The sequence below is a fragment of the Convolutriloba macropyga genome, chromosome 9 (genome assembly GCF_964194025.1).
Source record: "Convolutriloba macropyga chromosome 9, txConMacr16.3, whole genome shotgun sequence".
Lineage (NCBI taxonomy): Eukaryota > Metazoa > Xenacoelomorpha > Acoela > Convolutidae > Convolutriloba > Convolutriloba macropyga.
In genome coordinates, this window is record NC_134476.1 from 44,494,776 (window position 1) to 44,509,154 (window position 14,379).

The 14,379-nt window shown below is 36.5% G+C and overlaps 1 protein-coding gene across 1 annotated transcript in view; it reads left to right on the forward strand.

Moving 5' to 3' along the window:
• The window catches only part of LOC142345399 (uncharacterized), a 144,118-nt gene that overhangs the window by 93,697 nt on the left and 36,042 nt on the right, over positions 1–14,379 (forward strand). The gene's annotated exons all lie outside the window — the stretch shown is intronic.

The window sequence follows — 14,379 nt, forward strand, 5'->3', positions numbered from 1 at the left end:
ACCAGCGTGACCTTGAGTTTTTGATAGCTAGAAAGTAGTCAAACATCTGTAAGATATTGTCACAAAGCAACAAGAGGAAATATAAAAGAGGATCTTTTCCGTTTGTGCCCCCGCCCCAGCTTAGTAGGTGCATATTATTTGCAACCCCCCCCCCAGACGCACGTGCCATATTTTTAAATAATGATTTACTATGTAATGACACGTTTTCTGTAACTGGGGGGGGGGGATCCATAAAAGGTAAAGGGCGCGACTGCTGGTGAACGTTAGGTTAAAGTTTAACAATGTTCAAATTTATCTACTTATTAGCAGGCCCTACTGATTTTTCATTTTTTGGCTTCGTAGGTTCTAGCGCATCGAATTTGAGGGTGCACAATGGGAAAGAGATGAGAAATGTCGCTGGTCGAATTGCTGTTGTTATAACGCTGTTTGCACCAACTTTCTTTAAAGTAACAAAAGTTTAGGCTCCTATGTCGTTGGGTTGTGCGCCCAGCTGTGTAGCATAGTGTTTTTTAAACCAGAATCGGCATCTAAAATTTTAAGCTAATCCTTTTATAGCTTGAAGCTATATTGCAGTGCTCTTGGTTTATGCGAAACAGTGGCAATCTTCTCTTTTTATGACTCGAAGATGAGTATCGCTGAAGTCTTTTTAGGACTCGAAAAGAAGTCTTGTAGTGAAGTTGAAAAGCGGGAACTTTGGTTCGGACAAGTGGAATCCGATTGTTTAATTAAAACAAAGCATTGCGATGGCTGGTGAAACGGTGTTGACGCAATGTGATTTCTGCCCAGTGCTCTGAATGTCAAAGTGAAGAAATTCAAATAAGAGCGGGTAAACGGCAGTTGCTCTGAGTTGGGAGGCCCCCTGAGGCAAGTTCCCTGAGGCCCCCTGAGGCCCCCGTGAAGGCATCAAACGGCTCTCTATACCTGTATCCTTAGTAGCGGGGAGTTCTGAACGAACTGCGAAAGGGGCAAAATATGGGTGCTCAGACCAATCAGAGTCGGATTAGTCCTGCTTCTCTTGCACCATTGCTTCTGCATTGGTCTAAACAACACTCGCCTCCACGTGGTCCGAACTGGGCAACGTTTTACGGCTAAAGAGGGCAAGGTGCATAGGGGAGAGTCGAACCTTAAAGGTGGCTTGTTTGACCCTAACCATTAATCCGTGGGGGGGGGGGGAGTTCGGCGACCCCCTGTAAGCCAAATGTCTAACCGTAGCAGGATGCGGTGAGGGCCACGGAGCAAAGCACGCTGCGCATGAGGATGAAATGGGTACGGAGATTTACTATGGTACCTAATGATCTGTGCTAGGAAGGGTGTCGGGAGTTCGTCGCCCCCGCACTCTTTAAAATGGATGATGGCCTTGGGTATGCCAGAGGACTCCATCCTAGACCAGCTACCTCTTAAGAGGCTTGGCTCTTACACTAACCCTGAAGGCGGCAGGGCCTTGATACTGATTTCACAAAGAGTGAAGGTGCCTCTCGGTGAATGTTTAACTTCAGGCAGTAAGGATGTGAACGGCTTGAGATAGTAAGTGCGACTTCGCTCTCGCCCCGTCAAATTGATGACGATTGAAGGGTACCTAGAGCGGGTTGACTGCTCTCCCTCTCATCTACATAATTTAACAATGTTCAAATTTATCTACTTATTAGCAGGCCCTACTGATTTTTCATTTTTGGCTTCGTAGGTTCTAGCGCATCAAATTTGAGGGTGCACGATGGGAAAGAGATGAGAAATGTCGCTGGTCAAATTGCTGTGGTTATAACGCTGTTTGCACCAACTTTCTTTAAAGTAACAAAAGTTTAGGCTCCTATGTCGTTGGGTCGTGCGCTCAGCTGTGTAGCATAGTGTTTTTTAAACCAGAGTCGGCGTCTAACATTTTTAAGCTAATCCTTTTATAGCTTGAAGTTATATTGCAGTGCTCTTGATTTATGCGAAACAGTGGCAATCTTCTCTTTTTATGACTCGAAGATGAGTATCGCTGAAGTCTTTTTAGGACTCGAAAGAAGTCTTGTAGTGAAGTTGAAAAGCGGGAACTTTTTCACAAGCTAAAATTTGTCGCTGAACATAAATATAAAGGGTTGAGCGATGAGAGCGTTTATTATGTTTCTGCTGCTCTTTTGTAGAAAGCGGTAATTTGAGATGTAGTTTTCTGGTTTTAACAGTTGTTTACGATTTTATTATACTTCCTAAATTATATGGTGTTTTGAGGACTTTGGGCTATTTTATCATTTTGGCGCATTCTTTTTTTACGACATTTTATGGTCAATGAGTGGAAACTGGTACTAATATCAGTCAAGTTTCAGTTGCTCTCAAACGAATTTTGTAGAAATTTTAGCCCTGCGCTCTTTTCATGCAATTTTTCATTTGTCTGATTTTCATCTGAACGTTTTGACGTTTTGTCCTCAAAAACAGGTAAAGCTCAACGGCAATCTTAAATCGGTTATTTTAAAAGCGTTTCTAAATATACAAGTCACGGAAATTATTTCGGATACATAAATTCATATTGTGAAAGGCGGTTCGTAGAGTTTGAGCCCCCCTTGCACGCCTCAACTCATATAAAACCCCTCCCCCCCCCCCCCCCCCCCACTTCAACTTCAACTCACTGCACATCGTTCTACTCGTAACCCAGCGCGCTCGGCAACCCAACCCCCAGCTCCCCGTGGGCTTCCCCGCCGCACTCATCCACATGCCCCTACAATTAAGCTGAGGCTAGCCTCCATAAACCTCAGCTGCTACTAACGAAGCCAGTCGCTCGCCAGTTGTTTGTGATCAACTCGCCCGACGTTAGTCCGTCATGTCGTTGGAAAGAATTGCAACGAAGTTCACATTGGAGTATCTGATGAGTCTTGCATTATAAATGCATCGGATGACAACTTTTTTCCTCCAACATTGTTGTCTTCTGAGATTAAGTTTCTAAATTGTGTCCTAGTTTCTTAAATTGTCTTCTAGTGCCACAATACTCGATAGCAGAGGCGGAATTTATATCTTAAATCTTTTGAGTGCTGCTTAACATCAAAATTAACATCAGTTGACGGCATTACGTTGTCGGAATGTGCTCACTAGCATGACCCTGGGTCAAATGTTTATATTTCAATTGAGAACTTGAATGGACAGTAATCTCCTGCTAGATGATTTCATTTTCTCTCTCAAACCAAACCACTGATGCTCGAAATCTCTGAAATTTGAAAACTGGAAACTCCATCTTGATGCAGGACGTCAAAAGTGCAACTCACAGCAACGGATTGATTCCTGATGATGCATATCCTACATTGAAATTCGCATTGAGGTAATATCAAACGCGTTCCTTAAAAATTGGTTTTTCATTGACATATTTAAAAGTAAAAAGCCTAAGCAGCAAGTTAATTACAGAAACTGTGAGAAGATCTAAAATGATTCATTTAAACACTTATTGGATTAAAGAAAAATCATGCTGCGGATTTAGATAATGCTTTAAATGCTTTTCTTGCAGAGAAAGCCGTCTTGCATTCTCCTGTTTCGAATAATAGGGAAACCTCATTAGTGTTAAGTTTTTCATTACGAACTACGTATATGTTAGAACAAAAGCTTAGCCACCCGAGTGAAACGCACGAGGCCCATTTAGGACTAAGATTTTTTCTAACCTAATTACAGAACCAAAATGCACAAAAGTGTTCAATTTCATTTAAAATTGTATTTAGGAATACAATTTTTTTTGCAGATTATGAAAAAAAAGCTCCCTAAAAACATTTATGAGTTGAAATAAACCAGACTTGTCATTATCTGACAGTGAATCAGCCAAATATTTATAGCGGTTTAATTCAAGGGTCAAAAGTCAGATTTCCAAGTAAGATTCATTCCAACCCAGAAAAAGATAGCGTCCTACATTAACACCATAAGCTAAGGGCAAGCAATAGACTTTTACTCCTTTAAGTTTAAGTTCAATCTTTCAAATCAGCTCCTTTCCTCAACGTTTTGGTGACCCGTGTAATCGTAACTTGGGTTCTCTAATGAATCTGAAGAAAAGAGAAAGTAGTGCCAACTGAGGTTAGCCAAATAGTTGTCAATTTAGGAGAAAAACCAAAAGAGCGCAGTGCTTTTTTCAACAGTTATTCAGGACAAAAGATTTAAAAAAAAATAATGTTCACACTCCACGCCAATTGACACAAGTTGGCAGCAGTCTAATAGACGAAACTCCTTTAACACGACACATTTCCTGATGAGACGTCGCAAATTGTGCCTCAAGGCTTGGCAAACAACAACACCCGATTCTCAATTCAGGATTTCAAACAGTCGCAAACTCGGTCGGATCATTGTCGGTCACGTCTTCTGAAATGGTTTGTCCATGAGCTTAACAGGTGAACTAAATGGCAGCAACCCAAGAGAAGCTCTACAAAATTTTTACTCCTAGAGAGATTTGGCCTGCTGGTTCGATCGTTAAAGTGGATCAGAGCGGAGATGGAATTGCAAGACGCTTCGACATCAAGACCAGTATTATTTTGGTGCAACAACCCGCAGTGAGATTGATAAAGTCATCGAAAATGACAGATTGTTCTTCTTCGATGGGCGTGCCGCGAAGTGTGAAAGATTGCCTTTTCAGTTTATTGTCAATACGTTGATCATTTTTTCAAACTGGTCCAAAAACTCACTCAAACACAGTATATGTTTTGAGGAAGTGAAAAATAATTTCTGATGTCCATTTAAAGAAATCATTTTAGATAAAAATTATTTGATGAAATTTGCTGTTGCTTGCAGGAATTTGAACGGTCGGTAACCGTTCAAGTTCCCAAACCTTTCCCTATTTTATTAACTCAATTTTTTTTGTTTTTATTTTAATCAACAATCAGATTTTAACCATATTCATTTCTCACTGGGAAAAGTAGGAGATGCAAACGCGCACGAGTAAACTGCCCGTGTTGGTGTGTTTAATGTTGATTCGATTTGGAGCTTCGCTTGGTGTGTATGAGAGGGTTGGGGGTAGGGTTTTGGGCATTGTGTGCTTGTGTTTGGTGGAAAGGCGTGATGTGCGCTTGTGTGCTGAAGGTAGTTGTTTGGTGTGTTCAGAGAATTTTTTGGGTTGTGGCGGTGAGATGCATGTTGGAGTATATCACTCACAATTTGTGTTTCACACCTTCTCATGTTGATTAAAAACATTTGAGGTGCTGGTTAGAGTTTTTTACTGCTCCCCTTTCAACTCCTCGGCAATGTTCCAACCGTAAGCCAGCTCGCCCGGCAACGCAGCCCTCTCCACCAAAAATTTTCCCACCACACTTATCCGCACAACCCTTAAATAGGCTGAGGCTAGCCTCCCTAAACCGTAAGTGATACTGACGAAGACAGCAGCTCGCCAGTTGTTTGAGATCAGCTTGCCCCGATTTTAGTGCGTCATCTTTTTTGCAAGCTATTTAGAAGAAAGATTAAGGAAAACGCTCGACGGTTTTTGTTTGCGAAAAAAAAACAAAAATTTTAACTAAACAAATAGGCAAGAATTTATTGAAATTACTGGAGTCTTGCGTTACTAATGTATCGAATGACATTTTTCCTCCAAAATGGTTGTTCTCTGAGATTCAATATTTCTTTTTGCGTCAAGACTCGACAGATGAGGCAGTGTTTGCCTTCTAAAATTTGCGAGTGCTGCATAACATCAAAATTGGCATGAGATCTTGGCCTTACGTTGCCGGAATCAGCTCCCTAGCATGCCCCTGGGTCAAATGTACAATTTGAAATTGAGAACATCTTCCGTTTTTTACACTAAATTGCATCGACAGGAATCTAGAAACTGTCTTCAAAGTGACATCAGAAGACTTCATCTTGACGCAACACGTCAAAAACGCAACCCAAAAAATGGACTGCTTCTTGATGATGCATATTTTACATTAAATTTTGCATTAAAGTGATATCAAACACATTCCTTAAAAATTGACTTTTCTTCGACACGTTTAAAAGTACTAAAACCAAAGCAGTAAATTAAAAAAAGAAACGGGAAACAACTCTACCATGATTTATGGAAGAACTTATTGGATTGAAAGAGAATCAGTCTACGGATGATGATAGTGCTTTGAATGTTTTCCTTGAGGAGAAAAACCATGTTGCAGTCTCTTGTTCTGAATAATAGCAAAACTTTATTAATGTTCTGTTTTCCAATATGAACTGCCTATAAGTTAGAACAAGATCTTAGCCACGCGAGTGCAGCGCAAGAGGCCCAGTTATGACTAAGATATTCTCTAACGTATTAAGAGAACCAAGGGGTACAAAAACGTTCAAATTCAATTGGAATTGTGTTCAAGAAGACATTTTTTTCCAGATTAGTGAAAAAAACCTCCTGAAAGCATTTATGAGTTGATACAATTCACACATGTTTTATCAAATAGTGAATCAGCCGAAGATTTTTAGCGGTTTAATTCAAATGTCAGATTTCCAGCTAAGATTCATTCATCCCAAAAAACATAGCGTCCTACCTTAACATCATTAAATAAGGGCAAGCAATAGATTTTTATTCCTTTAAGTTTAATTTCAATCTTTCAAATCAGCTCTTTTCGTCAAAGTTTGATGACCAATGTAATCGTAACCTGTGTTCTCTAATGAATCTGACGAAGAAAGAGAGTAGTGCCAACTGAAGTTAACTAAATGGTTGTCAATTTGGCGAAAAACAAAATAGCGCAGTGCTTTTTTCAGCAGTTTTATAGGACAAAAGACTTAAGAATAGAAGAATGTTCAATTTTAACGCCCATTGACAGAAATTGGCAGCAATTCAATCGACAAAAAAACCTTAACACAAAACCATTTCCTGATGAGACGTCGCAACTTGTGCCTCAAAGCTTGGCAAACAACAACATTCGACTCTCAATTTAAGATTTCAAACTGTCGCTTACCTTTTCGGACCATTGTTGGTCACGTCTTCTGAAAAAATTTGTCCAAGAGCATAATAGGTGGACAAAATTGCAGCAACCCAAGGAGGAGCTCAAGGAAAATGATATTTTTGGCTCTACAAATATATTTACATCTAGAGAGGTTTGGTCTATTGGTTGGATCGATAAAGTGCATGTGAGCAGAGATGGAGTGGCAGGAAAATTGGACATCAAGGCCAGTAGTGGTTTGGTGCAACTTCCCGCAGTGAGATTGAAAGTCTTCGAAACTGACAGATTGTTTTTCTTCGATGGCCGTGCTGTGAAGTGTGAATGATTGATTACTGTCAATATCTTGAGAACTTTATCAAACTAGTCTAAAAAATCAGTCAAGCTCAGAAAAATTCTAGGCAGTAAAATATCATTTTTGATGTTGATTTAAAAAAATCATGTTTGATAAAAATTATATTGCTTGGAATTTTGCTGTTTATTGCTTGAATGTTAAGGTTCCTTAACCGTTCAAGTGCCCAAAATTTTTCTATTTGTTACTTTCAAATTTTTTGAGCTCATATTGATACCCGCTGTAAAAGTAATATCTATAACTTTGATTCTTGATAAATTCCGATGCCAAAGTTCTTGCTTCACTCTCATATATGAGTTTCATCATGCCACACTTAACTCTCATGAAGAAAGCGGGCATAAACAACACGTTTGTAGTACATTACTTAACAACCATACTAGTTTTTTAAAAAAAACAGACATCAACATCAACACTTTAAAATCAATTGTTGTTTTTCAGAGGGGATCAGACTTCAGAAAAAATAACATGTTCTTACCTTACAACAACGAATCAGTCAATTACTCTCAAGAGCGCAACAATAATTTCTTGAGTGGACGGAGAATAAAATACTTGAATACTAAGTTGAAAAATATGATCAATACTTATGCAAAACAATAAGGAAAGAAAAAAGCACGTGATCATTGCTGAAGTAAAAAAAATAACTATAATCATTTTATCTAGAAGCAACAGATAGCAACCAAAAGAAAGGATTTTAACATATATGTGATGAACTATGCAACTATACTATAGTTCAGCAGCAGTAATCAGAAATTTACAACACCGTTGTGCAATCATTCCTGCACTGAGCATTGTTAATAAAACTGGTTATCTCCAACCTATATTTTTGCCATCCATTCAAAATCAAGAACAGAAATTCCGAAGTCAGTTACTTTCTAATTATTTTCCAGATAATATTTTACAGATATTAGAGTCATTTTCTATGAACAATGAGTGATGCATCTCAGGGCCATATGTTGTTAGAATTGACATCAAATATATCTCTCACGCGGAATTTCGAAAACAAAATAACCTCTTACAAGGCCACTTCTTTGATGCAATTATTGGTAACTTTGCTCCTATATGCATGAAATGAGCTGTGTACGGTGTAAGGCAAACTTGCCCAGTTCAGCGAGGCCAGCATCAAAACAGGTGCCAAGCTGCAACGCAGCCCGTTTTACCTTTCTAAGCCATACGTTCAGAGACAACTTGAAATCCATGAAATTTTCAGAAAGAAAATTTGTTGCTGCATCAAGGAAAAAGGTAACTTTTGTGGTTCGACTCACGTGAACGACACAGTGAACAGCAATTTCCAGATCCGTCTTTAAACAACCATCTCCAAGTTTTTTCTCAAGTCCACTGTTTCGCTGCTCATCTCACGTTAAACTCTGCAGAACACAAGTCTACATGATTACGTGGTTAAAGGAAGAAGCCCTTTGTTGATATAACAAAAGCAATAATTCAATTCAAGTAAACGGAGGAATGCAAATTTTATACACAACGCATTAGTGGATTGGGCTCTTGATTTCGCGCACAATTTATCTCCAGAGCTTTGATTTACTATAAAACAAAAAATTGTACAAGGCTAAATGAGTGAAAATATGAATATTGATTTTGATGAATGAAAATTATTTGTATTTACTGTATTCATGAGACATAAAAAGATTAAATTGACTGTACTTTTGAAAATTGATTCAACGTGATCATTCATAACATCTATGTATATTTCCCCATTTATCGAATTCAGCGCAGATCTGAAAAATGCACATTCGTATTTAACAGATCTCCATTTCTAGGCATACTAATTTTCCAGCTGTAATTGCAGAGAAAACAAACATTCATTGCTATCAAACAGCACTATAATGAAGATCTTTTTTCTATTATCTTTTAAAGAAAAATTGACTAAACTTTCTGATTGCGAGTTTTCATGTTTAGCATCTTATTACATAAACTTTTCATTAACCTTCTTGAACTGCAAATCAAGCGGATATATCTTTCAGATAGCAAGGTGGTATACTACAACGATGATAAAGTAAAAGAAACAGATGGAATCAAAAAATTGACAAAACAAACAACAAAGGATTAAATTGAAGAAAAGCACAGATTCTTGTGTCGAAATTATTCAAAAAAATAACAATAAATCATTGAGAAAAAATAGGTACTATATTATCAACCTCAGTAAATTTTTAGTACCACGGCAGCCTCTAAGTCAGATAAATAGTACGTTTTGAAGAGGGTCTTGTGCTTTCCAATAAACAACACTTTTGTAGTACATTACTTAACAACCATTCTAGTTTTTTTTTTAAAAAAACAGACATCAAAATCAACACTTTAAAATCATTTGTTGTTTTTCAGAGGGGATCAGACTTCAGAAAAAATAACATGTTCTTACCTTACAACAACGAATCAGTCAAGTACTCTCAAGAGCGCAACAATAATTTCTTGAGTGGACGGAGAATAAAATACTTGAATACTAAGTTGAAAAATATGATCAATACTTATGCAAAACAATAAGGAAAGAAAAAAGCACGTGATCATTGCTGAAGTAAAAAAAATAACTATAATCATTTTATCTAGAAGCAACAGATAGCAACCAAAAGAAAGGATTTTAACATATATGTGATGAAGTATGCTACTATACTATAGTTCAGCAGCAGTAATCAGAAATTTACAACACCATTGTGCAATCATTTCCGCACTGAGCATTGTTAATAAAACTGGCTATCTCCAACCTATATTTTTGCCATCCATTCAAAATCAAGAACAGAAATTCCGAAGTCAGTTACTTTCTAAATATTTTCCAGATAATATTTTACAGTTATTAGAGTCATTTTCTATGAACAATGATTGATGCATCTCAGGGCCATATGTTGTTAGAATTGACATCAAATATATCTCTCATGCTGAATTTCGAAAACTAAATAACCTCATACAAGGCCACTTCTTTGATGCAATTATTCGTAACTTTGCTCCTATATGCATGAAATGAGTTGCGTACGGTGTAAGGCAAACTTGCCCAGTTCAGCGAGGCCAGCATCAAAACAGGTGCCAAGCTGCAACGCAGCCCGTTTTACTTTTCGAAGCCATACGTTCAGAGACAACTTGAAATCCATGAAATTTTCAGAAAGAAGAAAATTTGTTGCTGCATCAAGGAAAAAGGTAACTTTTGTGGTCCGACTCGCGTGAACGACACAGTGAACAGCAATTTTCAGATCCGTCTTTAAACAACCATCTCCAAGTTTTTTCTCAAGTCCACTGTTTCGCTGCTCATCTCACGTTAAACTCTGCAGAACAAAAGTCTACATGACTACATGGTTAAAGGAAGAAGCCCTTTGTTGATATAACAAAAGCAAAAATTCAATTCAAGTAAACGGAGGAATGCAAATTTTATACAAAACGCATTAGAGGATTGGACTCTTGATTTCGCGCACAATTTATCTCCAGAGCTTTGATTTACTATAAAACAAAAAATTGTACAAGGCTAAATGAGTGAAAATATGAATATTGATTTTGATGAATGAAAATTATTTGTATTTACTGTATTCAATGAGACAAAAAAGATTAAATTGACTGTACTTTTGAAAATTGATTCAACGTGATCATTCATAACATCTATGTATATTTCCCCATTTATCGAATTCAGCGCAGATCTGAAAAATGCACATTCGTATTTAACAGATCTCCATTTCCAGGCATACTAATTTTCCAGCTGTAATTGCAGAGAAAACAAACCTTCATTGCTATCAAACAGCACTATAATAAAGATCTTTTTTCTATTATCTTTTAAAGAAAAATTGACTAAACTTTCTGATTGCGAGTTTTCATGTTTAGCATCTTATTACATAAACTTTTCATTAACCTTCTTGAACTGCAAATCAAGCGGATATATCTTTCAAATAGCAAGGTCGCATACTACAACGATGATAAAGTAAAAGAAACAGATGGAATCAAAAAATTGACAAAACAAACAACAACGGACTAAATTGAAAAAAGCACAGATTCTTGTGTCGAAATTATTCAAAAAAATAACAATAAATCATTGAGAAAAAATAGATACTATATTATCAACCTCAGTAAATTTTTAGTACCACGGCAGCCTCTAAGTCAGATAAATAGTACGTTTTGAAGAGGGTCTTGTGCTTTCCAATAAACAACACTTTTGTAGTACATTACTTAACAACCATACTAGTTTTTTAAAAAAAAAACATACATCAAAATCAACACTTTAAAATCATTTGTTGTTTTTCAGAGGGGATCAAACTTCAGAAAAAATAACATGTTCTTACCTTACAACAACGAATCAGTCAAGTACTCTCAAGAGCGCAACAATAATTTCTTGAGTGGACGGAGAATAAAATACTTGGATACTAAGTTGAAAAATATGATCAATACTTATGCAAAACAATAAGGAAAGAAAAAAGCACGTGATCATTGCTGAAGTAAAAAAAATAACTATAATCATTTTATCTAGAAGCAACAGATAGCAACCAAAAGAAAGGATTTTAACATATATGTGATGAACTATGCTACTATACTATAGTTCAGCAGCAGTAATCAGAAATTTACAACACCGTTGTGCAATCATTCCCGCACTGAGCATTGTTAATAAAACTGGCTATCTCCAACCTATACTTTTGCCATCCATTCAAAATCAAGACCAGAAATTCCGAAGTCAGTTACTTTCTAATTATTTTCCAGATAATATTTTACAGTTATTGGAGTCATTTTCTATGAACAATGAGTGATGCATCTCAGGGCCATATGTTGTTAGAATTGACATCAAATATGTCTCTCACGCGGAATTTCGAAAACAAAATAACCTCTTACAAGGCCAATTCTTTGATGCAATTATTGGTAACTTTGCTCCTATATGCATGAAATGAGTTGCGTACGGTGTAAGGCAAACTTGCCCAGTTCAGCGAGGCCAGCATCAAAACAGGTGCCAAGCTGCAACGCAGCCCGTTTTACCTTTCTAAGCCATACGTTCAGAGACAACTTGAAATCCATGAAATTTTCAGAAAGAAGAAAATTTGTTGCTGCATCAAGGAAAAAGGTAACTTTTGTGGTCCGACTCGCGTGAACGACACAGTGAACAGCAATTTTCAGATCCGTCTTTAAACAACCATCTCCAAGTTTTTTCTCAATTCCACTGTTTCGCTGCTCATCTCACGTTAAACTCTGCAGAACACAAGTCTACATGATTACGTGGTTAAAGGAAGAAGCCCTTTGTTGATATAACAAAAGCAATAATTCAATTCAAGTAAACGGAGGAATGCAAATTTTATACACAACGCATTAGAGGATTGGGCTCTTGATTTCGCGCACAATTTATCTCCAGAGCTTTGATTTACTATAAAACAAAAAATTGTACAAGGCTAAATGAGTGAAAATATGAATATTGATTTTGATGAATGAAAATTATTTGTAATTACTGTATTCAATGAGACAAAAAAAGATTAAATTGACTGTACTTTTGAAAATTGATTCAACGTGATCATTCATAACATCTATGTATATTTCCCCATTTATCGAATTCAGCGCAGATCTGAAAAATGCACATTCGTATTTAACAGATCTCCATTTCCAGGCATACTAATTTTCCAGCTGTAATTGCAGAGAAAACAAACCTTCATTGCTATCAAACAGCACTATAATAAAGATCTTTTTTCTATTATCTTTTAAAGAAAAATTGACTAAACTTTCTGATTGCGAGTTTTCATGTTTAGCATCTTATTACATAAACTTTTCATTAACCTTCTTGAACTGCAAATCAAGCGGATATATCTTTCAAATAGCGAGGTGGCATACTACAACGATGATAAAGTAAAAGAAACAGATGGAATCAAAAAATTGACAAAACAAACAACAACGGACTAAATTGAAAAAAGCACAGATTCTTGTGTCGAAATTATTCAAAAAAATAACAATAAATCATTGAGAAAAAATAGATACTATATTATCAACCTCAGTAAATTTTTAGTACCACGGCAGCCTCTAAGACAGATAAATAGTACGTCTTGAAGAGGGTCTTGTGCTTTCCAAGCAAAAAACACACAGCGAAACAATTTTTTTCTCAATTTCTAAAACTCTTTGCTCACATTTTAGATTTTTAATCACCTCGTGCCATTTTTAGGCTTCCTTGGCTTCATTTCGAACAATTTTTGGGTTTTTTAAGCCTAAGTCTTAGCTGACTAAGCACCTTGTTGATACAAAAAAGATCAACATTTCAATTCAAATAAACAAACAATTCTATTTTTATAATCAACCTTTTAGAGAACCAGACTCTTGATTTTGAGCTCAATATCCCTCCTATATAATGCTTCAATTATCATAAAACAAAAAAACAAGTTTCAATGAGTAACAATAGGATTTAAAAACTTGATGAAATATAATTTTCTCCATTCCATGCTGTAATCATTGAGACAGTGAACGATTAAATTGACTGTACTCTTTCAAATCGATTGAACCTGGTCATGCAAAACAATTCAGCACAGATTTAATAATTGCACAATCGTATTTAACATCTCACCATTTTCAGGTATACTAAATTCCAAGCTTCAATTGCAGAGGTAACAAGTTTTCACTGCTATCACACATTGCAATCATAAAGTGCTATTTTCTATTAATTCCAAAAAGGAAATAAAACAATTTTTCTGTTTTGGAGTATTCATGTTTAGCATCCTAGTTCTTGAATTTTCCGTTGACGTTTGTGAACAGCAAATCAAGCGGACGCATATTTCAAACGAACAAGGTGGTAATAACCAATGATAAATAAGGAAATAGGTTGAATCTACACAAAGGTTTACAAAACAAACAGCGTGGGACAAGTTCGAGAAAAACACAGATTGTTTTGGCTAAATTAAGTTATCATTATAAACAACAATTTACTGATAAATAATGTGGTACGATCCAACCATTGGACGCAACAGTGAGCCCAACATATGAAAAATCACAGCAGTTTGATTGAATTTACTGCAAAAGCACACATTTATGCTAGGCCCTAGGAGCTGCATCCAAACATTTAACTAATTTTAAACCAATTAAGAGTTCTACGCTTTCCTTACCTAATAACAAGAAATTAGATATTATTAACCTCAGTAATATTTTTAGTACCACGGCAGCCTTTGAGACACATTAATAGTTCGTGTTGCAGAAGGTAATGTGCTTTCTAAGCAAGAAAACACTAGCGGAACAAAACTTTTTCTCAATTTCAAAAATTCGTCG